Raw genomic sequence first — 19,823 nt, 5'->3', positions numbered from 1 at the left:
TGGCTCTCACCCAGGAGGCGCGGGTTCGATTCCCGGTACCGGAAATGCGCATTTTGTTGCTCCTCTTATGCGACTTGGCCCGACTTAGCTCGACTGACGCTACGCTGACGCTTGCAGAAAACTACGTTAAGTACGATTCGTGGTAACAAGTGACGGCGAGAGCGATGCGACACCTGTCCACCTCTTATCGAGGCACCTAACTGTGGTCAACAAAGCTGGAGGACTGCAAGACATTGCCACGGGGGTTGAATGCAGCTAACCACACTGCTTAGTGTCCTAACAGTGGAGACAGGTTCAAAAAAAAAAAAAAAAAAATGGGTATAATTCCTGCTTAGGGTGCAGGAGGTCCCGGGTTCAAATCCCGGACGAGCCAACGCGTTTTGTGCAAACTGATCGCACGTCAGTGGCTGAGTCAGCGCAAAAAGCTCGCCGTCAATATCAAACGAATTTCTTATTCGACGTGAGCAATTGACACTCTGGTCCGACGCGTGAAGGCGATTACGAAGGTTTCGGGTACAGGTGGTAGCAGATGCATGTTAGTAAGTCTTGCTTAAAGTGATGAAAAAGTGTTTCCGCCCGGGATCGAACCGGGGACCTTCTGCGTGTTAGGCAGACGTGATAACCGCTACACCACGGAAACTGCTTGTGTGCACCGTACTGCACAGACAACTTGTAGTGATGTTGCCATCGTAACTAAAAAATTCAATAAATGTGGTACTTGCAAAACGAAGGGACGTGCGGCAGATCCACACACGAAGTGGCTCATTGGAGGACAATACGACATAGGCAGGAAAATACTGTTCCCGCCCGGGATCGAACCGGGGACCTTCTGCGTGTGAAGCAGACGTGATAACCGCTACACTACGGAAACGACGGACACGACGAGTCCATCCTTTTTCACTCAAACTTGCCTCAGCCTTTCTATCGTCGGCGAATGCACACACGACAGATCTTTTGTCAGCCTGGAACCCATCACAGCCGAGGGCTCAAGAAGTCTTCGGGGTGCTCTAATCTTTATTTTAGTCAGCAGTCTACATTATATAGTCATGTTTTTAGGATTTTAATTTCAGTACTGTAATAAAAAAAAAAAAAAGGGGTATGATTCCTGCTTTGGGTGCAGTTTAAAAAAAAAAGGAAAAAAAAAAAAGTGGTTTATAAAAAAAAAAAAAAAAAAAAAAAAAAAAAAAGTGGTAGAGCACTGGTCTCGTAAACCAGGGGTCAAAAAAAAAAAAAAAAAAAAAAAAAAAAAAAAAAAAAAAAAAAAAAGGGGTATGATTCCTGCTTAGGGTGCAGGAGGTCCCGGGTTCAAATCCCGGACGAGCCTAGCGTTTTGTGCAAACTGATCGCACGTCAGTGGCTGAGTCAGCGCAAAAAGCTCGCCGTCAATATCAAATGAACTTCTTATTCGATGTGAGCAATTGACACTCTGGTCCGACGCGTTAAAAAAAAAATAAAAAAAAACAAAGTGGCTAGGGTACCTGGCTCTCACCCAGGAGGCGCGGGTTCGATTCCCGGTACCGGAAATGCGCATTTTGTTGCTTCCTCTTATGCGACTTGGCCCGACTTAGCTCGACTGACGCTACGCTGACGCTTGCAGAAAACTACGTTAAGTACGATTCGTGGTAACAAGTGACGGCGAGAGCGATGCGACACCTGTCCACCTCTTATCGAGGCACCTAACTGTGGTCAACAAAGCTGGAGGACTGCAAGACATTGCCACGGGGGTTGAATGCAGCTAACCACACTGCTTAGTGTCCTAACAGTGGAGACAGGTTCAAAAAAAAAAAAAAAAAAAATGGGTATAATTCCTGCTTAGGGTGCAGGAGGTCCCGGGTTCAAATCCCGGACGAGCCAACGCGTTTTGTGCAAACTGATCGCACGTCAGTGGCTGAGTCAGCGCAAAAAGCTCGCCGTCAATATCAAACGAATTTCTTATTCGACGTGAGCAATTGACACTCTGGTCCGACGCGTGAAGGCGATTACGAAGGTTTCGGGTACAGGTGGTAGCAGATGCATGTTAGTAAGTCTTGCTTAAAGTGATGAAAAAGTGTTTCCGCCCGGGATCGAACCGGGGACCTTCTGCGTGTTAGGCAGACGTGATAACCGCTACACCACGGAAACTGCTTGTGTGCACCGTACTGCACAGACAACTTGTAGTGTTGCCATCGTAACTAAAAAATTCAATAAATGTGGTACTTGCAAAACGAAGGGACGTGCGGCAGATCCACACACGAAGTGGCTCATTGGAGGACAATACGACATAGGCAGGAAAATACTGTTCCCGCCCGGGATCGAACCGGGGACCTTCTGCGTGTGAAGCAGACGTGATAACCGCTACACTACGGAAACGACGGACACGACGAGTCCATCCTTTTTCACTCAAACTTGCCTCAGCCTTTCTATCGTCGGCGAATGCACACACGACAGATCTTTTGTCAGCCTGGAACCCATCACAGCCGAGGGCTCAAGAAGTCTTCGGGGTGCTCGAGAGGGTGTCTGCCGTAGCACCCCTAACGAGATAGCGGCGTTTCGCGCAGTCGTTATTGCGAGTCATATCAGCAAAGCAATCACTTTCTCAGCAGCAAGCAGTGCGAGCCCAGCGGCAGCTCTACATGAAGGTACCGACAGCCCAGGAAGGCCGCCCCCATCCCGCCAGCGTACACGAGACTTCCAGGGCACCCTGGACGACATCGAGGGATTGGAATAATTGGCAATCACCGTGTCACAGCGCTCGTTGGTCTAGGGGTATGATTCCTGCTTAGGGTGCAGGAGGTCCCGGGTTCAAATCCCGGACGAGCCCTAGCGTTTTGTGCAAACTGATCGCACGTCAGTGGCTGAGTCAGCGCAAAAAGCTCGCCGTCAATATCAAATGAACTTCTTATTCGATGTGAGCAATTGACACTCTGGTCCGACGCGTTAAAAAAAAAAATAAAAAAAAACAAAGTGGCTAGGGTACCTGGCTCTCACCCAGGAGGCGCGGGTTCGATTCCCGGTACCGGAAATGCGCATTTTGTTGCTCCTCTTATGCGACTTGGCCCGACTTAGCTCGACTGACGCTACGCTGACGCTTGCAGAAAACTACGTTAAGTACGATTCGTGGTAACAAGTGACGGCGAGAGCGATGCGACACCTGTCCACCTCTTATCGAGGCACCTAACTGTGGTCAACAAAGCTGGAGGACTGCAAGACATTGCCACGGGGGTTGAATGCAGCTAACCACACTGCTTAGTGTCCTAACAGTGGAGACAGGTTCAAAAAAAAAAAAAAAAAAAATGGGTATAATTCCTGCTTAGGGTGCAGGAGGTCCCGGGTTCAAATCCCGGACGAGCCAACGCGTTTTGTGCAAACTGATCGCACGTCAGTGGCTGAGTCAGCGCAAAAAGCTCGCCGTCAATATCAAACGAATTTCTTATTCGACGTGAGCAATTGACACTCTGGTCCGACGCGTGAAGGCGATTACGAAGGTTTCGGGTACAGGTGGTAGCAGATGCATGTTAGTAAGTCTTGCTTAAAGTGATGAAAAAGTGTTTCCGCCCGGGATCGAACCGGGGACCTTCTGCGTGTTAGGCAGACGTGATAACCGCTACACCACGGAAACTGCTTGTGTGCACCGTACTGCACAGACAACTTGTAGTGATGTTGCCATCGTAACTAAAAAATTCAATAAATGTGGTACTTGCAAAACGAAGGGACGTGCGGCAGATCCACACACGAAGTGGCTCATTGGAGGACAATACGACATAGGCAGGAAAATACTGTTCCCGCCCGGGATCGAACCGGGGACCTTCTGCGTGTGAAGCAGACGTGATAACCGCTACACTACGGAAACGACGGACACGACGAGTCCATCCTTTTTCACTCAAACTTGCCTCAGCCTTTCTATCGTCGGCGAATGCACACCGACAGATCTTTTGTCAGCCTGGAACCCATCACAGCCGAGGGCTCAAGAAGTCTTCGGGGTGCTCGAGAGGGTGTCTGCCGTAGCACCCCTAACGAGATAGCGGCGTTTCGCGCAGTCGTTATTGCGAGTCATATCAGCAAAGCAATCACTTTCTCAGCAGCAAGCAGTGCGAGCCCAGCGGCAGCTCTACATGAAGGTACCGACAGCCCAGGAAGGCCGCCCCCATCCCGCCAGCGTACACGAGACTTCCAGGGCACCCTGGACGACATCGAGGGATTGGAATAATTGGCAATCACCGTGTCACAGCGCTCGTTGGTCTAGGGGTATGATTCCTGCTTAGGGTGCAGGAGGTCCCGGGTTCAAATCCCGGACGAGCCCTAGCGTTTTGTGCAAACTGATCGCACGTCAGTGGCTGAGTCAGCGCAAAAAGCTCGCCGTCAATATCAAATGAACTTCTTATTCGATGTGAGCAATTGACACTCTGGTCCGACGCGTTAAAAAAAAAAATAAAAAAAAACAAAGTGGCTAGGGTACCTGGCTCTCACCCAGGAGGCGCGGGTTCGATTCCCGGTACCGGAAATGCGCATTTTGTTGCTCCTCTTATGCGACTTGGCCCGACTTAGCTCGACTGACGCTACGCTGACGCTTGCAGAAAACTACGTTAAGTACGATTCGTGGTAACAAGTGACGGCGAGAGCGATGCGACACCTGTCCACCTCTTATCGAGGCACCTAACTGTGGTCAACAAAGCTGGAGGACTGCAAGACATTGCCACGGGGGTTGAATGCAGCTAACCACACTGCTTAGTGTCCTAACAGTGGAGACAGGTTCAAAAAAAAAAAAAAAAAAAATGGGTATAATTCCTGCTTAGGGTGCAGGAGGTCCCGGGTTCAAATCCCGGACGAGCCAACGCGTTTTGTGCAAACTGATCGCACGTCAGTGGCTGAGTCAGCGCAAAAAGCTCGCCGTCAATATCAAACGAATTTCTTATTCGACGTGAGCAATTGACACTCTGGTCCGACGCGTGAAGGCGATTACGAAGGTTTCGGGTACAGGTGGTAGCAGATGCATGTTAGTAAGTCTTGCTTAAAGTGATGAAAAAGTGTTTCCGCCCGGGATCGAACCGGGGACCTTCTGCGTGTTAGGCAGACGTGATAACCGCTACACCACGGAAACTGCTTGTGTGCACCGTACTGCACAGACAACTTGTAGTGATGTTGCCATCGTAACTAAAAAATTCAATAAATGTGGTACTTGCAAAACGAAGGGACGTGCGGCAGATCCACACACGAAGTGGCTCATTGGAGGACAATACGACATAGGCAGGAAAATACTGTTCCCGCCCGGGATCGAACCGGGGACCTTCTGCGTGTGAAGCAGACGTGATAACCGCTACACTACGGAAACGACGGACACGACGAGTCCATCCTTTTTCACTCAAACTTGCCTCAGCCTTTCTATCGTCGGCGAATGCACACACGACAGATCTTTTGTCAGCCTGGAACCCATCACAGCCGAGGGCTCAAGAAGTCTTCGGGGTGCTCGAGAGGGTGTCTGCCGTAGCACCCCTAACGAGATAGCGGCGTTTCGCGCAGTCGTTATTGCGAGTCATATCAGCAAAGCAATCACTTTCTCAGCAGCAAGCAGTGCGAGCCCAGCGGCAGCTCTACATGAAGGTACCGACAGCCCAGGAAGGCCGCCCCCATCCCGCCAGCGTACACGAGACTTCCAGGGCACCCTGGACGACATCGAGGGATTGGAATAATTGGCAATCACCGTGTCACAGCGCTCGTTGGTCTAGGGGTATGATTCCTGCTTAGGGTGCAGGAGGTCCCGGGTTCAAATCCCGGACGAGCCCTAGCGTTTTGTGCAAACTGATCGCACGTCAGTGGCTGAGTCAGCGCAAAAAGCTCGCCGTCAATATCAAATGAACTTCTTATTCGATGTGAGCAATTGACACTCTGGTCCGACGCGTTAAAAAAAAAAATAAAAAAAAACAAAGTGGCTAGGGTACCTGGCTCTCACCCAGGAGGCGCGGGTTCGATTCCCGGTACCGGAAATGCGCATTTTGTTGCTCCTCTTATGCGACTTGGCCCGACTTAGCTCGACTGACGCTACGCTGACGCTTGCAGAAAACTACGTTAAGTACGATTCGTGGTAACAAGTGACGGCGAGAGCGATGCGACACCTGTCCACCTCTTATCGAGGCACCTAACTGTGGTCAACAAAGCTGGAGGACTGCAAGACATTGCCACGGGGGTTGAATGCAGCTAACCACACTGCTTAGTGTCCTAACAGTGGAGACAGGTTCAAAAAAAAAAAAAAAAAAAATGGGTATAATTCCTGCTTAGGGTGCAGGAGGTCCCGGGTTCAAATCCCGGACGAGCCAACGCGTTTTGTGCAAACTGATCGCACGTCAGTGGCTGAGTCAGCGCAAAAAGCTCGCCGTCAATATCAAACGAATTTCTTATTCGACGTGAGCAATTGACACTCTGGTCCGACGCGTGAAGGCGATTACGAAGGTTTCGGGTACAGGTGGTAGCAGATGCATGTTAGTAAGTCTTGCTTAAAGTGATGAAAAAGTGTTTCCGCCCGGGATCGAACCGGGGACCTTCTGCGTGTTAGGCAGACGTGATAACCGCTACACCACGGAAACTGCTTGTGTGCACCGTACTGCACAGACAACTTGTAGTGATGTTGCCATCGTAACTAAAAAATTCAATAAATGTGGTACTTGCAAAACGAAGGGACGTGCGGCAGATCCACACACGAAGTGGCTCATTGGAGGACAATACGACATAGGCAGGAAAATACTGTTCCCGCCCGGGATCGAACCGGGGACCTTCTGCGTGTGAAGCAGACGTGATAACCGCTACACTACGGAAACGACGGACACGACGAGTCCATCCTTTTTCACTCAAACTTGCCTCAGCCTTTCTATCGTCGGCGAATGCACACACGACAGATCTTTTGTCAGCCTGGAACCCATCACAGCCGAGGGCTCAAGAAGTCTTCGGGGTGCTCGAGAGGGTGTCTGCCGTAGCACCCCTAACGAGATAGCGGCGTTTCGCGCAGTCGTTATTGCGAGTCATATCAGCAAAGCAATCACTTTCTCAGCAGCAAGCAGTGCGAGCCCAGCGGCAGCTCTACATGAAGGTACCGACAGCCCAGGAAGGCCGCCCCCATCCCGCCAGCGTACACGAGACTTCCAGGGCACCCTGGACGACATCGAGGGATTGGAATAATTGGCAATCACCGTGTCACAGCGCTCGTTGGTCTAGGGGTATGATTCCTGCTTAGGGTGCAGGAGGTCCCGGGTTCAAATCCCGGACGAGCCCTAGCGTTTTGTGCAAACTGATCGCACGTCAGTGGCTGAGTCAGCGCAAAAAGCTCGCCGTCAATATCAAATGAACTTCTTATTCGATGTGAGCAATTGACACTCTGGTCCGACGCGTTAAAAAAAAAAATAAAAAAAAAAAGTGGCTAGGGTACCTGGCTCTCACCCAGGAGGCGCGGGTTCGATTCCCGGTACCGGAAATGCGCATTTTGTTGCTCCTCTTATGCGACTTGGCCCGACTTAGCTCGACTGACGCTACGCTGACGCTTGCAGAAAACTACGTTAAGTACGATTCGTGGTAACAAGTGACGGCGAGAGCGATGCGACACCTGTCCACCTCTTATCGAGGCACCTAACTGTGGTCAACAAAGCTGGAGGACTGCAAGACATTGCCACGGGGGTTGAATGCAGCTAACCACACTGCTTAGTGTCCTAACAGTGGAGACAGGTTCAAAAAAAAAAAAAAAAAAAATGGGTATAATTCCTGCTTAGGGTGCAGGAGGTCCCGGGTTCAAATCCCGGACGAGCCAACGCGTTTTGTGCAAACTGATCGCACGTCAGTGGCTGAGTCAGCGCAAAAAGCTCGCCGTCAATATCAAACGAATTTCTTATTCGACGTGAGCAATTGACACTCTGGTCCGACGCGTGAAGGCGATTACGAAGGTTTCGGGTACAGGTGGTAGCAGATGCATGTTAGTAAGTCTTGCTTAAAGTGATGAAAAAGTGTTTCCGCCCGGGATCGAACCGGGGACCTTCTGCGTGTTAGGCAGACGTGATAACCGCTACACCACGGAAACTGCTTGTGTGCACCGTACTGCACAGACAACTTGTAGTGATGTTGCCATCGTAACTAAAAAATTCAATAAATGTGGTACTTGCAAAACGAAGGGACGTGCGGCAGATCCACACACGAAGTGGCTCATTGGAGGACAATACGACATAGGCAGGAAAATACTGTTCCCGCCCGGGATCGAACCGGGGACCTTCTGCGTGTGAAGCAGACGTGATAACCGCTACACTACGGAAACGACGGACACGACGAGTCCATCCTTTTTCACTCAAACTTGCCTCAGCCTTTCTATCGTCGGCGAATGCACACACGACAGATCTTTTGTCAGCCTGGAACCCATCACAGCCGAGGGCTCAAGAAGTCTTCGGGGTGCTCGAGAGGGTGTCTGCCGTAGCACCCCTAACGAGATAGCGGCGTTTCGCGCAGTCGTTATTGCGAGTCATATCAGCAAAGCAATCACTTTCTCAGCAGCAAGCAGTGCGAGCCCAGCGGCAGCTCTACATGAAGGTACCGACAGCCCAGGAAGGCCGCCCCCATCCCGCCAGCGTACACGAGACTTCCAGGGCACCCTGGACGACATCGAGGGATTGGAATAATTGGCAATCACCGTGTCACAGCGCTCGTTGGTCTAGGGGTATGATTCCTGCTTAGGGTGCAGGAGGTCCCGGGTTCAAATCCCGGACGAGCCCTAGCGTTTTGTGCAAACTGATCGCACGTCAGTGGCTGAGTCAGCGCAAAAAGCTCGCCGTCAATATCAAATGAACTTCTTATTCGATGTGAGCAATTGACACTCTGGTCCGACGCGTTAAAAAAAAAAATAAAAAAAAACAAAGTGGCTAGGGTACCTGGCTCTCACCCAGGAGGCGCGGGTTCGATTCCCGGTACCGGAAATGCGCATTTTGTTGCTCCTCTTATGCGACTTGGCCCGACTTAGCTCGACTGACGCTACGCTGACGCTTGCAGAAAACTACGTTAAGTACGATTCGTGGTAACAAGTGACGGCGAGAGCGATGCGACACCTGTCCACCTCTTATCGAGGCACCTAACTGTGGTCAACAAAGCTGGAGGACTGCAAGACATTGCCACGGGGGTTGAATGCAGCTAACCACACTGCTTAGTGTCCTAACAGTGGAGACAGGTTCAAAAAAAAAAAAAAAAAAAATGGGTATAATTCCTGCTTAGGGTGCAGGAGGTCCCGGGTTCAAATCCCGGACGAGCCAACGCGTTTTGTGCAAACTGATCGCACGTCAGTGGCTGAGTCAGCGCAAAAAGCTCGCCGTCAATATCAAACGAATTTCTTATTCGACGTGAGCAATTGACACTCTGGTCCGACGCGTGAAGGCGATTACGAAGGTTTCGGGTACAGGTGGTAGCAGATGCATGTTAGTAAGTCTTGCTTAAAGTGATGAAAAAGTGTTTCCGCCCGGGATCGAACCGGGGACCTTCTGCGTGTTAGGCAGACGTGATAACCGCTACACCACGGAAACTGCTTGTGTGCACCGTACTGCACAGACAACTTGTAGTGATGTTGCCATCGTAACTAAAAAATTCAATAAATGTGGTACTTGCAAAACGAAGGGACGTGCGGCAGATCCACACACGAAGTGGCTCATTGGAGGACAATACGACATAGGCAGGAAAATACTGTTCCCGCCCGGGATCGAACCGGGGACCTTCTGCGTGTGAAGCAGACGTGATAACCGCTACACTACGGAAACGACGGACACGACGAGTCCATCCTTTTTCACTCAAACTTGCCTCAGCCTTTCTATCGTCGGCGAATGCACACACGACAGATCTTTTGTCAGCCTGGAACCCATCACAGCCGAGGGCTCAAGAAGTCTTCGGGGTGCTCGAGAGGGTGTCTGCCGTAGCACCCCTAACGAGATAGCGGCGTTTCGCGCAGTCGTTATTGCGAGTCATATCAGCAAAGCAATCACTTTCTCAGCAGCAAGCAGTGCGAGCCCAGCGGCAGCTCTACATGAAGGTACCGACAGCCCAGGAAGGCCGCCCCCATCCCGCCAGCGTACACGAGACTTCCAGGGCACCCTGGACGACATCGAGGGATTGGAATAATTGGCAATCACCGTGTCACAGCGCTCGTTGGTCTAGGGGTATGATTCCTGCTTAGGGTGCAGGAGGTCCCGGGTTCAAATCCCGGACGAGCCCTAGCGTTTTGTGCAAACTGATCGCACGTCAGTGGCTGAGTCAGCGCAAAAAGCTCGCCGTCAATATCAAATGAACTTCTTATTCGATGTGAGCAATTGACACTCTGGTCCGACGCGTTAAAAAAAAAAATAAAAAAAAAAAAGTGGCTAGGGTACCTGGCTCTCACCCAGGAGGCGCGGGTTCGATTCCCGGTACCGGAAATGCGCATTTTGTTGCTCCTCTTATGCGACTTGGCCCGACTTAGCTCGACTGACGCTACGCTGACGCTTGCAGAAAACTACGTTAAGTACGATTCGTGGTAACAAGTGACGGCGAGAGCGATGCGACACCTGTCCACCTCTTATCGAGGCACCTAACTGTGGTCAACAAAGCTGGAGGACTGCAAGACATTGCCACGGGGGTTGAATGCAGCTAACCACACTGCTTAGTGTCCTAACAGTGGAGACAGGTTCAAAAAAAAAAAAAAAAAAATGGGTATAATTCCTGCTTAGGGTGCAGGAGGTCCCGGGTTCAAATCCCGGACGAGCCAACGCGTTTTGTGCAAACTGATCGCACGTCAGTGGCTGAGTCAGCGCAAAAAGCTCGCCGTCAATATCAAACGAATTTCTTATTCGACGTGAGCAATTGACACTCTGGTCCGACGCGTGAAGGCGATTACGAAGGTTTCGGGTACAGGTGGTAGCAGATGCATGTTAGTAAGTCTTGCTTAAAGTGATGAAAAAGTGTTTCCGCCCGGGATCGAACCGGGGACCTTCTGCGTGTTAGGCAGACGTGATAACCGCTACACCACGGAAACTGCTTGTGTGCACCGTACTGCACAGACAACTTGTAGTGATGTTGCCATCGTAACTAAAAAATTCAATAAATGTGGTACTTGCAAAACGAAGGGACGTGCGGCAGATCCACACACGAAGTGGCTCATTGGAGGACAATACGACATAGGCAGGAAAATACTGTTCCCGCCCGGGATCGAACCGGGGACCTTCTGCGTGTGAAGCAGACGTGATAACCGCTACACTACGGAAACGACGGACACGACGAGTCCATCCTTTTTCACTCAAACTTGCCTCAGCCTTTCTATCGTCGGCGAATGCACACACGACAGATCTTTTGTCAGCCTGGAACCCATCACAGCCGAGGGCTCAAGAAGTCTTCGGGGTGCTCGAGAGGGTGTCTGCCGTAGCACCCCTAACGAGATAGCGGCGTTTCGCGCAGTCGTTATTGCGAGTCATATCAGCAAAGCAATCACTTTCTCAGCAGCAAGCAGTGCGAGCCCAGCGGCAGCTCTACATGAAGGTACCGACAGCCCAGGAAGGCCGCCCCCATCCCGCCAGCGTACACGAGACTTCCAGGGCACCCTGGACGACATCGAGGGATTGGAATAATTGGCAATCACCGTGTCACAGCGCTCGTTGGTCTAGGGGTATGATTCCTGCTTAGGGTGCAGGAGGTCCCGGGTTCAAATCCCGGACGAGCCCTAGCGTTTTGTGCAAACTGATCGCACGTCAGTGGCTGAGTCAGCGCAAAAAGCTCGCCGTCAATATCAAATGAACTTCTTATTCGATGTGAGCAATTGACACTCTGGTCCGACGCGTTAAAAAAAAAAATAAAAAAAAAAAGTGGCTAGGGTACCTGGCTCTCACCCAGGAGGCGCGGGTTCGATTCCCGGTACCGGAAATGCGCATTTTGTTGCTCCTCTTATGCGACTTGGCCCGACTTAGCTCGACTGACGCTACGCTGACGCTTGCAGAAAACTACGTTAAGTACGATTCGTGGTAACAAGTGACGGCGAGAGCGATGCGACACCTGTCCACCTCTTATCGAGGCACCTAACTGTGGTCAACAAAGCTGGAGGACTGCAAGACATTGCCACGGGGGTTGAATGCAGCTAACCACACTGCTTAGTGTCCTAACAGTGGAGACAGGTTCAAAAAAAAAAAAAAAAAAAATGGGTATAATTCCTGCTTAGGGTGCAGGAGGTCCCGGGTTCAAATCCCGGACGAGCCAACGCGTTTTGTGCAAACTGATCGCACGTCAGTGGCTGAGTCAGCGCAAAAAGCTCGCCGTCAATATCAAACGAATTTCTTATTCGACGTGAGCAATTGACACTCTGGTCCGACGCGTGAAGGCGATTACGAAGGTTTCGGGTACAGGTGGTAGCAGATGCATGTTAGTAAGTCTTGCTTAAAGTGATGAAAAAGTGTTTCCGCCCGGGATCGAACCGGGGACCTTCTGCGTGTTAGGCAGACGTGATAACCGCTACACCACGGAAACTGCTTGTGTGCACCGTACTGCACAGACAACTTGTAGTGATGTTGCCATCGTAACTAAAAAATTCAATAAATGTGGTACTTGCAAAACGAAGGGACGTGCGGCAGATCCACACACGAAGTGGCTCATTGGAGGACAATACGACATAGGCAGGAAAATACTGTTCCCGCCCGGGATCGAACCGGGGACCTTCTGCGTGTGAAGCAGACGTGATAACCGCTACACTACGGAAACGACGGACACGACGAGTCCATCCTTTTTCACTCAAACTTGCCTCAGCCTTTCTATCGTCGGCGAATGCACACACGACAGATCTTTTGTCAGCCTGGAACCCATCACAGCCGAGGGCTCAAGAAGTCTTCGGGGTGCTCGAGAGGGTGTCTGCCGTAGCACCCCTAACGAGATAGCGGCGTTTCGCGCAGTCGTTATTGCGAGTCATATCAGCAAAGCAATCACTTTCTCAGCAGCAAGCAGTGCGAGCCCAGCGGCAGCTCTACATGAAGGTACCGACAGCCCAGGAAGGCCGCCCCCATCCCGCCAGCGTACACGAGACTTCCAGGGCACCCTGGACGACATCGAGGGATTGGAATAATTGGCAATCACCGTGTCACAGCGCTCGTTGGTCTAGGGGTATGATTCCTGCTTAGGGTGCAGGAGGTCCCGGGTTCAAATCCCGGACGAGCCCTAGCGTTTTGTGCAAACTGATCGCACGTCAGTGGCTGAGTCAGCGCAAAAAGCTCGCCGTCAATATCAAATGAACTTCTTATTCGATGTGAGCAATTGACACTCTGGTCCGACGCGTTAAAAAAAAAATAAAAAAAAACAAAGTGGCTAGGGTACCTGGCTCTCACCCAGGAGGCGCGGGTTCGATTCCCGGTACCGGAAATGCGCATTTTGTTGCTCCTCTTATGCGACTTGGCCCGACTTAGCTCGACTGACGCTACGCTGACGCTTGCAGAAAACTACGTTAAGTACGATTCGTGGTAACAAGTGACGGCGAGAGCGATGCGACACCTGTCCACCTCTTATCGAGGCACCTAACTGTGGTCAACAAAGCTGGAGGACTGCAAGACATTGCCACGGGGGTTGAATGCAGCTAACCACACTGCTTAGTGTCCTAACAGTGGAGACAGGTTCAAAAAAAAAAAAAAAAAAATGGGTATAATTCCTGCTTAGGGTGCAGGAGGTCCCGGGTTCAAATCCCGGACGAGCCAACGCGTTTTGTGCAAACTGATCGCACGTCAGTGGCTGAGTCAGCGCAAAAAGCTCGCCGTCAATATCAAACGAATTTCTTATTCGACGTGAGCAATTGACACTCTGGTCCGACGCGTGAAGGCGATTACGAAGGTTTCGGGTACAGGTGGTAGCAGATGCATGTTAGTAAGTCTTGCTTAAAGTGATGAAAAAGTGTTTCCGCCCGGGATCGAACCGGGGACCTTCTGCGTGTTAGGCAGACGTGATAACCGCTACACCACGGAAACTGCTTGTGTGCACCGTACTGCACAGACAACTTGTAGTGATGTTGCCATCGTAACTAAAAAATTCAATAAATGTGGTACTTGCAAAACGAAGGGACGTGCGGCAGATCCACACACGAAGTGGCTCATTGGAGGACAATACGACATAGGCAGGAAAATACTGTTCCCGCCCGGGATCGAACCGGGGACCTTCTGCGTGTGAAGCAGACGTGATAACCGCTACACTACGGAAACGACGGACACGACGAGTCCATCCTTTTTCACTCAAACTTGCCTCAGCCTTTCTATCGTCGGCGAATGCACACACGACAGATCTTTTGTCAGCCTGGAACCCATCACAGCCGAGGGCTCAAGAAGTCTTCGGGGTGCTCGAGAGGGTGTCTGCCGTAGCACCCCTAACGAGATAGCGGCGTTTCGCGCAGTCGTTATTGCGAGTCATATCAGCAAAGCAATCACTTTCTCAGCAGCAAGCAGTGCGAGCCCAGCGGCAGCTCTACATGAAGGTACCGACAGCCCAGGAAGGCCGCCCCCATCCCGCCAGCGTACACGAGACTTCCAGGGCACCCTGGACGACATCGAGGGATTGGAATAATTGGCAATCACCGTGTCACAGCGCTCGTTGGTCTAGGGGTATGATTCCTGCTTAGGGTGCAGGAGGTCCCGGGTTCAAATCCCGGACGAGCCCTAGCGTTTTGTGCAAACTGATCGCACGTCAGTGGCTGAGTCAGCGCAAAAAGCTCGCCGTCAATATCAAATGAACTTCTTATTCGATGTGAGCAATTGACACTCTGGTCCGACGCGTTAAAAAAAAAAATAAAAAAAAAAAAGTGGCTAGGGTACCTGGCTCTCACCCAGGAGGCGCGGGTTCGATTCCCGGTACCGGAAATGCGCATTTTGTTGCTCCTCTTATGCGACTTGGCCCGACTTAGCTCGACTGACGCTACGCTGACGCTTGCAGAAAACTACGTTAAGTACGATTCGTGGTAACAAGTGACGGCGAGAGCGATGCGACACCTGTCCACCTCTTATCGAGGCACCTAACTGTGGTCAACAAAGCTGGAGGACTGCAAGACATTGCCACGGGGGTTGAATGCAGCTAACCACACTGCTTAGTGTCCTAACAGTGGAGACAGGTTCAAAAAAAAAAAAAAAAAAAATGGGTATAATTCCTGCTTAGGGTGCAGGAGGTCCCGGGTTCAAATCCCGGACGAGCCAACGCGTTTTGTGCAAACTGATCGCACGTCAGTGGCTGAGTCAGCGCAAAAAGCTCGCCGTCAATATCAAACGAATTTCTTATTCGACGTGAGCAATTGACACTCTGGTCCGACGCGTGAAGGCGATTACGAAGGTTTCGGGTACAGGTGGTAGCAGATGCATGTTAGTAAGTCTTGCTTAAAGTGATGAAAAAGTGTTTCCGCCCGGGATCGAACCGGGGACCTTCTGCGTGTTAGGCAGACGTGATAACCGCTACACCACGGAAACTGCTTGTGTGCACCGTACTGCACAGACAACTTGTAGTGATGTTGCCATCGTAACTAAAAAATTCAATAAATGTGGTACTTGCAAAACGAAGGGACGTGCGGCAGATCCACACACGAAGTGGCTCATTGGAGGACAATACGACATAGGCAGGAAAATACTGTTCCCGCCCGGGATCGAACCGGGGACCTTCTGCGTGTGAAGCAGACGTGATAACCGCTACACTACGGAAACGACGGACACGACGAGTCCATCCTTTTTCACTCAAACTTGCCTCAGCCTTTCTATCGTCGGCGAATGCACACACGACAGATCTTTTGTCAGCCTGGAACCCATCACAGCCGAGGGCTCAAGAAGTCTTCGGGGTGCTCGAGAGGGTGTCTGCCGTAGCACCCCTAACGAGATAGCGGCGTTTCGCGCAGTCGTTATTGCGAGTCATATCAGCAAAGCAATCACTTTCTCAGCAGCAAGCAGTGCGAGCCCAGCGGCAGCTCTACATGAAGGTACCGACAGCCCAGGAAGGCCGCCCCCATCCCGCCAGCGTACACGAGACTTCCAGGGCACCCTGGACGACATCGAGGGATTGGAATAATTGGCAATCACCGTGTCACAGCGCTCGTTGGTCTAGGGGTATGATTCCTGCTTAGGGTGCAGGAGGTCCCGGGTTCAAATCCCGGACGAGCCCTAGCGTTTTGTGCAAACTGATCGCACGTCAGTGGCTGAGTCAGCGCAAAAAGCTCGCCGTCAATATCAAATGAACTTCTTATTCGATGTGAGCAATTGACACTCTGGTCCGACGCGTTAAAAAAAAAAAATAAAAAAAACAAAGTGGCTAGGGTACCTGGCTCTCACCCAGGAGGCGCGGGTTCGATTCCCGGTACCGGAAATGCGCATTTTGTTGCTCCTCTTATGCGACTTGGCCCGACTTAGCTCGACTGACGCTACGCTGACGCTTGCAGAAAACTACGTTAAGTACGATTCGTGGTAACAAGTGACGGCGAGAGCGATGCGACACCTGTCCACCTCTTATCGAGGCACCTAACTGTGGTCAACAAAGCTGGAGGACTGCAAGACATTGCCACGGGGGTTGAATGCAGCTAACCACACTGCTTAGTGTCCTAACAGTGGAGACAGGTTCAAAAAAAAAAAAAAAAAAATGGGTATAATTCCTGCTTAGGGTGCAGGAGGTCCCGGGTTCAAATCCCGGACGAGCCAACGCGTTTTGTGCAAACTGATCGCACGTCAGTGGCTGAGTCAGCGCAAAAAGCTCGCCGTCAATATCAAACGAATTTCTTATTCGACGTGAGCAATTGACACTCTGGTCCGACGCGTGAAGGCGATTACGAAGGTTTCGGGTACAGGTGGTAGCAGATGCATGTTAGTAAGTCTTGCTTAAAGTGATGAAAAAGTGTTTCCGCCCGGGATCGAACCGGGGACCTTCTGCGTGTTAGGCAGACGTGATAACCGCTACACCACGGAAACTGCTTGTGTGCACCGTACTGCACAGACAACTTGTAGTGATGTTGCCATCGTAACTAAAAAATTCAATAAATGTGGTACTTGCAAAACGAAGGGACGTGCGGCAGATCCACACACGAAGTGGCTCATTGGAGGACAATACGACATAGGCAGGAAAATACTGTTCCCGCCCGGGATCGAACCGGGGACCTTCTGCGTGTGAAGCAGACGTGATAACCGCTACACTACGGAAACGACGGACACGACGAGTCCATCCTTTTTCACTCAAACTTGCCTCAGCCTTTCTATCGTCGGCGAATGCACACACGACAGATCTTTTGTCAGCCTGGAACCCATCACAGCCGAGGGCTCAAGAAGTCTTCGGGGTGCTCGAGAGGGTGTCTGCCGTAGCACCCCTAACGAGATAGCGGCGTTTCGCGCAGTCGTTATTGCGAGTCATATCAGCAAAGCAATCACTTTCTCAGCAGCAAGCAGTGCGAGCCCAGCGGCAGCTCTACATGAAGGTACCGACAGCCCAGGAAGGCCGCCCCCATCCCGCCAGCGTACACGAGACTTCCAGGGCACCCTGGACGACATCGAGGGATTGGAATAATTGGCAATCACCGTGTCACAGCGCTCGTTGGTCTAGGGGTATGATTCCTGCTTAGGGTGCAGGAGGTCCCGGGTTCAAATCCCGGACGAGCCCTAGCGTTTTGTGCAAACTGATCGCACGTCAGTGGCTGAGTCAGCGCAAAAAGCTCGCCGTCAATATCAAATGAACTTCTTATTCGATGTGAGCAATTGACACTCTGGTCCGACGCGTTAAAAAAAAAAATAAAAAAAAAAAAGTGGCTAGGGTACCTGGCTCTCACCCAGGAGGCGCGGGTTCGATTCCCGGTACCGGAAATGCGCATTTTGTTGCTCCTCTTATGCGACTTGGCCCGACTTAGCTCGACTGACGCTACGCTGACGCTTGCAGAAAACTACGTTAAGTACGATTCGTGGTAACAAGTGACGGCGAGAGCGATGCGACACCTGTCCACCTCTTATCGAGGCACCTAACTGTGGTCAACAAAGCTGGAGGACTGCAAGACATTGCCACGGGGGTTGAATGCAGCTAACCACACTGCTTAGTGTCCTAACAGTGGAGACAGGTTCAAAAAAAAAAAAAAAAAAAATGGGTATAATTCCTGCTTAGGGTGCAGGAGGTCCCGGGTTCAAATCCCGGACGAGCCAACGCGTTTTGTGCAAACTGATCGCACGTCAGTGGCTGAGTCAGCGCAAAAAGCTCGCCGTCAATATCAAACGAATTTCTTATTCGACGTGAGCAATTGACACTCTGGTCCGACGCGTGAAGGCGATTACGAAGGTTTCGGGTACAGGTGGTAGCAGATGCATGTTAGTAAGTCTTGCTTAAAGTGATGAAAAAGTGTTTCCGCCCGGGATCGAACCGGGGACCTTCTGCGTGTTAGGCAGACGTGATAACCGCTACACCACGGAAACTGCTTGTGTGCACCGTACTGCACAGACAACTTGTAGTGATGTTGCCATCGTAACTAAAAAATTCAATAAATGTGGTACTTGCAAAACGAAGGGACGTGCGGCAGATCCACACACGAAGTGGCTCATTGGAGGACAATACGACATAGGCAGGAAAATACTGTTCCCGCCCGGGATCGAACCGGGGACCTTCTGCGTGTGAAGCAGACGTGATAACCGCTACACTACGGAAACGACGGACACGACGAGTCCATCCTTTTTCACTCAAACTTGCCTCAGCCTTTCTATCGTCGGCGAATGCACACACGACAGATCTTTTGTCAGCCTGGAACCCATCACAGCCGAGGGCTCAAGAAGTCTTCGGGGTGCTCGAGAGGGTGTCTGCCGTAGCACCCCTAACGAGATAGCGGCGTTTCGCGCAGTCGTTATTGCGAGTCATATCAGCAAAGCAATCACTTTCTCAGCAGCAAGCAGTGCGAGCCCAGCGGCAGCTCTACATGAAGGTACCGACAGCCCAGGAAGGCCGCCCCCATCCCGCCAGCGTACACGAGACTTCCAGGGCACCCTGGACGACATCGAGGGATTGGAATAATTGGCAATCACCGTGTCACAGCGCTCGTTGGTCTAGGGGTATGATTCCTGCTTAGGGTGCAGGAGGTCCCGGGTTCAAATCCCGGACGAGCCCTAGCGTTTTGTGCAAACTGATCGCACGTCAGTGGCTGAGTCAGCGCAAAAAGCTCGCCGTCAATATCAAATGAACTTCTTATTCGATGTGAGCAATTGACACTCTGGTCCGACGCGTTAAAAAAAAAAATAAAAAAAAACAAAGTGGCTAGGGTACCTGGCTCTCACCCAGGAGGCGCGGGTTCGATTCCCGGTACCGGAAATGCGCATTTTGTTGCTCCTCTTATGCGACTTGGCCCGACTTAGCTCGACTGACGCTACGCTGACGCTTGCAGAAAACTACGTTAAGTACGATTCGTGGTAACAAGTGACGGCGAGAGCGATGCGACACCTGTCCACCTCTTATCGAGGCACCTAACTGTGGTCAACAAAGCTGGAGGACTGCAAGACATTGCCACGGGGGTTGAATGCAGCTAACCACACTGCTTAGTGTCCTAACAGTGGAGACAGGTTCAAAAAAAAAAAAAAAAAAAATGGGTATAATTCCTGCTTAGGGTGCAGGAGGTCCCGGGTTCAAATCCCGGACGAGCCAACGCGTTTTGTGCAAACTGATCGCACGTCAGTGGCTGAGTCAGCGCAAAAAGCTCGCCGTCAATATCAAACGAATTTCTTATTCGACGTGAGCAATTGACACTCTGGTCCGACGCGTGAAGGCGATTACGAAGGTTTCGGGTACAGGTGGTAGCAGATGCATGTTAGTAAGTCTTGCTTAAAGTGATGAAAAAGTGTTTCCGCCCGGGATCGAACCGGGGACCT

The 19,823-nt window shown here is 51.2% G+C and overlaps 38 non-coding genes across 38 annotated transcripts; 12 read left to right on the top strand and 26 right to left on the bottom strand.

The window, feature by feature from the left end:
- Positions 1-567: 567 nt before the first annotated feature.
- On the bottom strand, positions 568-640 carry Trnav-aac. The gene has a single exon. It is a non-coding gene; the product is annotated as a tRNA-Val (tRNA).
- Positions 641-798: 158 nt separating this feature from the next.
- On the bottom strand, positions 799-871 carry Trnav-cac. The gene has a single exon. It is a non-coding gene; the product is annotated as a tRNA-Val (tRNA).
- Positions 872-2,048: 1,177 nt separating this feature from the next.
- On the bottom strand, positions 2,049-2,121 carry Trnav-aac. Its single transcript has one exon. It is a non-coding gene; the product is annotated as a tRNA-Val (tRNA).
- Positions 2,122-2,276: 155 nt separating this feature from the next.
- On the bottom strand, positions 2,277-2,349 carry Trnav-cac. The gene has a single exon. It is a non-coding gene; the product is annotated as a tRNA-Val (tRNA).
- Positions 2,350-2,728: 379 nt separating this feature from the next.
- Positions 2,729-2,802, top strand: Trnap-agg. The gene has a single exon. It is a non-coding gene; the product is annotated as a tRNA-Pro (tRNA).
- Positions 2,803-3,525: 723 nt separating this feature from the next.
- Trnav-aac lies at positions 3,526-3,598 on the bottom strand. Its single transcript has one exon. It is a non-coding gene; the product is annotated as a tRNA-Val (tRNA).
- Positions 3,599-3,756: 158 nt separating this feature from the next.
- Trnav-cac lies at positions 3,757-3,829 on the bottom strand. Its single transcript has one exon. It is a non-coding gene; the product is annotated as a tRNA-Val (tRNA).
- A 378-nt stretch (positions 3,830-4,207) lies between these two features.
- On the top strand, positions 4,208-4,281 carry Trnap-agg. The gene has a single exon. It is a non-coding gene; the product is annotated as a tRNA-Pro (tRNA).
- Positions 4,282-5,004: 723 nt separating this feature from the next.
- Trnav-aac lies at positions 5,005-5,077 on the bottom strand. Its single transcript has one exon. It is a non-coding gene; the product is annotated as a tRNA-Val (tRNA).
- Positions 5,078-5,235: 158 nt separating this feature from the next.
- Trnav-cac lies at positions 5,236-5,308 on the bottom strand. The gene has a single exon. It is a non-coding gene; the product is annotated as a tRNA-Val (tRNA).
- A 379-nt stretch (positions 5,309-5,687) lies between these two features.
- On the top strand, positions 5,688-5,761 carry Trnap-agg. Its single transcript has one exon. It is a non-coding gene; the product is annotated as a tRNA-Pro (tRNA).
- A 723-nt stretch (positions 5,762-6,484) lies between these two features.
- Positions 6,485-6,557, bottom strand: Trnav-aac. The gene has a single exon. It is a non-coding gene; the product is annotated as a tRNA-Val (tRNA).
- Positions 6,558-6,715: 158 nt separating this feature from the next.
- Trnav-cac lies at positions 6,716-6,788 on the bottom strand. Its single transcript has one exon. It is a non-coding gene; the product is annotated as a tRNA-Val (tRNA).
- Positions 6,789-7,167: 379 nt separating this feature from the next.
- On the top strand, positions 7,168-7,241 carry Trnap-agg. The gene has a single exon. It is a non-coding gene; the product is annotated as a tRNA-Pro (tRNA).
- A 721-nt stretch (positions 7,242-7,962) lies between these two features.
- Positions 7,963-8,035, bottom strand: Trnav-aac. Its single transcript has one exon. It is a non-coding gene; the product is annotated as a tRNA-Val (tRNA).
- A 158-nt stretch (positions 8,036-8,193) lies between these two features.
- Trnav-cac lies at positions 8,194-8,266 on the bottom strand. Its single transcript has one exon. It is a non-coding gene; the product is annotated as a tRNA-Val (tRNA).
- Positions 8,267-8,645: 379 nt separating this feature from the next.
- Trnap-agg lies at positions 8,646-8,719 on the top strand. Its single transcript has one exon. It is a non-coding gene; the product is annotated as a tRNA-Pro (tRNA).
- A 723-nt stretch (positions 8,720-9,442) lies between these two features.
- Trnav-aac lies at positions 9,443-9,515 on the bottom strand. Its single transcript has one exon. It is a non-coding gene; the product is annotated as a tRNA-Val (tRNA).
- A 158-nt stretch (positions 9,516-9,673) lies between these two features.
- Trnav-cac lies at positions 9,674-9,746 on the bottom strand. The gene has a single exon. It is a non-coding gene; the product is annotated as a tRNA-Val (tRNA).
- A 379-nt stretch (positions 9,747-10,125) lies between these two features.
- Positions 10,126-10,199, top strand: Trnap-agg. The gene has a single exon. It is a non-coding gene; the product is annotated as a tRNA-Pro (tRNA).
- A 721-nt stretch (positions 10,200-10,920) lies between these two features.
- Trnav-aac lies at positions 10,921-10,993 on the bottom strand. The gene has a single exon. It is a non-coding gene; the product is annotated as a tRNA-Val (tRNA).
- Positions 10,994-11,151: 158 nt separating this feature from the next.
- On the bottom strand, positions 11,152-11,224 carry Trnav-cac. The gene has a single exon. It is a non-coding gene; the product is annotated as a tRNA-Val (tRNA).
- Positions 11,225-11,603: 379 nt separating this feature from the next.
- Trnap-agg lies at positions 11,604-11,677 on the top strand. Its single transcript has one exon. It is a non-coding gene; the product is annotated as a tRNA-Pro (tRNA).
- Positions 11,678-12,398: 721 nt separating this feature from the next.
- On the bottom strand, positions 12,399-12,471 carry Trnav-aac. The gene has a single exon. It is a non-coding gene; the product is annotated as a tRNA-Val (tRNA).
- Positions 12,472-12,629: 158 nt separating this feature from the next.
- Trnav-cac lies at positions 12,630-12,702 on the bottom strand. The gene has a single exon. It is a non-coding gene; the product is annotated as a tRNA-Val (tRNA).
- A 379-nt stretch (positions 12,703-13,081) lies between these two features.
- On the top strand, positions 13,082-13,155 carry Trnap-agg. The gene has a single exon. It is a non-coding gene; the product is annotated as a tRNA-Pro (tRNA).
- Positions 13,156-13,876: 721 nt separating this feature from the next.
- On the bottom strand, positions 13,877-13,949 carry Trnav-aac. Its single transcript has one exon. It is a non-coding gene; the product is annotated as a tRNA-Val (tRNA).
- A 158-nt stretch (positions 13,950-14,107) lies between these two features.
- On the bottom strand, positions 14,108-14,180 carry Trnav-cac. The gene has a single exon. It is a non-coding gene; the product is annotated as a tRNA-Val (tRNA).
- Positions 14,181-14,559: 379 nt separating this feature from the next.
- Positions 14,560-14,633, top strand: Trnap-agg. Its single transcript has one exon. It is a non-coding gene; the product is annotated as a tRNA-Pro (tRNA).
- A 722-nt stretch (positions 14,634-15,355) lies between these two features.
- Positions 15,356-15,428, bottom strand: Trnav-aac. Its single transcript has one exon. It is a non-coding gene; the product is annotated as a tRNA-Val (tRNA).
- Positions 15,429-15,586: 158 nt separating this feature from the next.
- Positions 15,587-15,659, bottom strand: Trnav-cac. The gene has a single exon. It is a non-coding gene; the product is annotated as a tRNA-Val (tRNA).
- A 379-nt stretch (positions 15,660-16,038) lies between these two features.
- Trnap-agg lies at positions 16,039-16,112 on the top strand. Its single transcript has one exon. It is a non-coding gene; the product is annotated as a tRNA-Pro (tRNA).
- Positions 16,113-16,834: 722 nt separating this feature from the next.
- Positions 16,835-16,907, bottom strand: Trnav-aac. Its single transcript has one exon. It is a non-coding gene; the product is annotated as a tRNA-Val (tRNA).
- A 158-nt stretch (positions 16,908-17,065) lies between these two features.
- On the bottom strand, positions 17,066-17,138 carry Trnav-cac. Its single transcript has one exon. It is a non-coding gene; the product is annotated as a tRNA-Val (tRNA).
- Positions 17,139-17,517: 379 nt separating this feature from the next.
- Trnap-agg lies at positions 17,518-17,591 on the top strand. Its single transcript has one exon. It is a non-coding gene; the product is annotated as a tRNA-Pro (tRNA).
- Positions 17,592-18,313: 722 nt separating this feature from the next.
- Positions 18,314-18,386, bottom strand: Trnav-aac. The gene has a single exon. It is a non-coding gene; the product is annotated as a tRNA-Val (tRNA).
- Positions 18,387-18,544: 158 nt separating this feature from the next.
- Trnav-cac lies at positions 18,545-18,617 on the bottom strand. Its single transcript has one exon. It is a non-coding gene; the product is annotated as a tRNA-Val (tRNA).
- Positions 18,618-18,996: 379 nt separating this feature from the next.
- On the top strand, positions 18,997-19,070 carry Trnap-agg. The gene has a single exon. It is a non-coding gene; the product is annotated as a tRNA-Pro (tRNA).
- Positions 19,071-19,823: the final 753 nt, after the last annotated feature.

Source organism: Schistocerca piceifrons, unplaced genomic scaffold (assembly GCF_021461385.2).
Source record: "Schistocerca piceifrons isolate TAMUIC-IGC-003096 unplaced genomic scaffold, iqSchPice1.1 HiC_scaffold_534, whole genome shotgun sequence".
In the NCBI taxonomy this organism is placed as follows: domain Eukaryota; kingdom Metazoa; phylum Arthropoda; class Insecta; order Orthoptera; family Acrididae; genus Schistocerca; species Schistocerca piceifrons.
The sequence above is the reverse complement of the archived record's forward strand: the minus strand, read 5'-3'. Positions and strand labels throughout refer to the sequence as shown.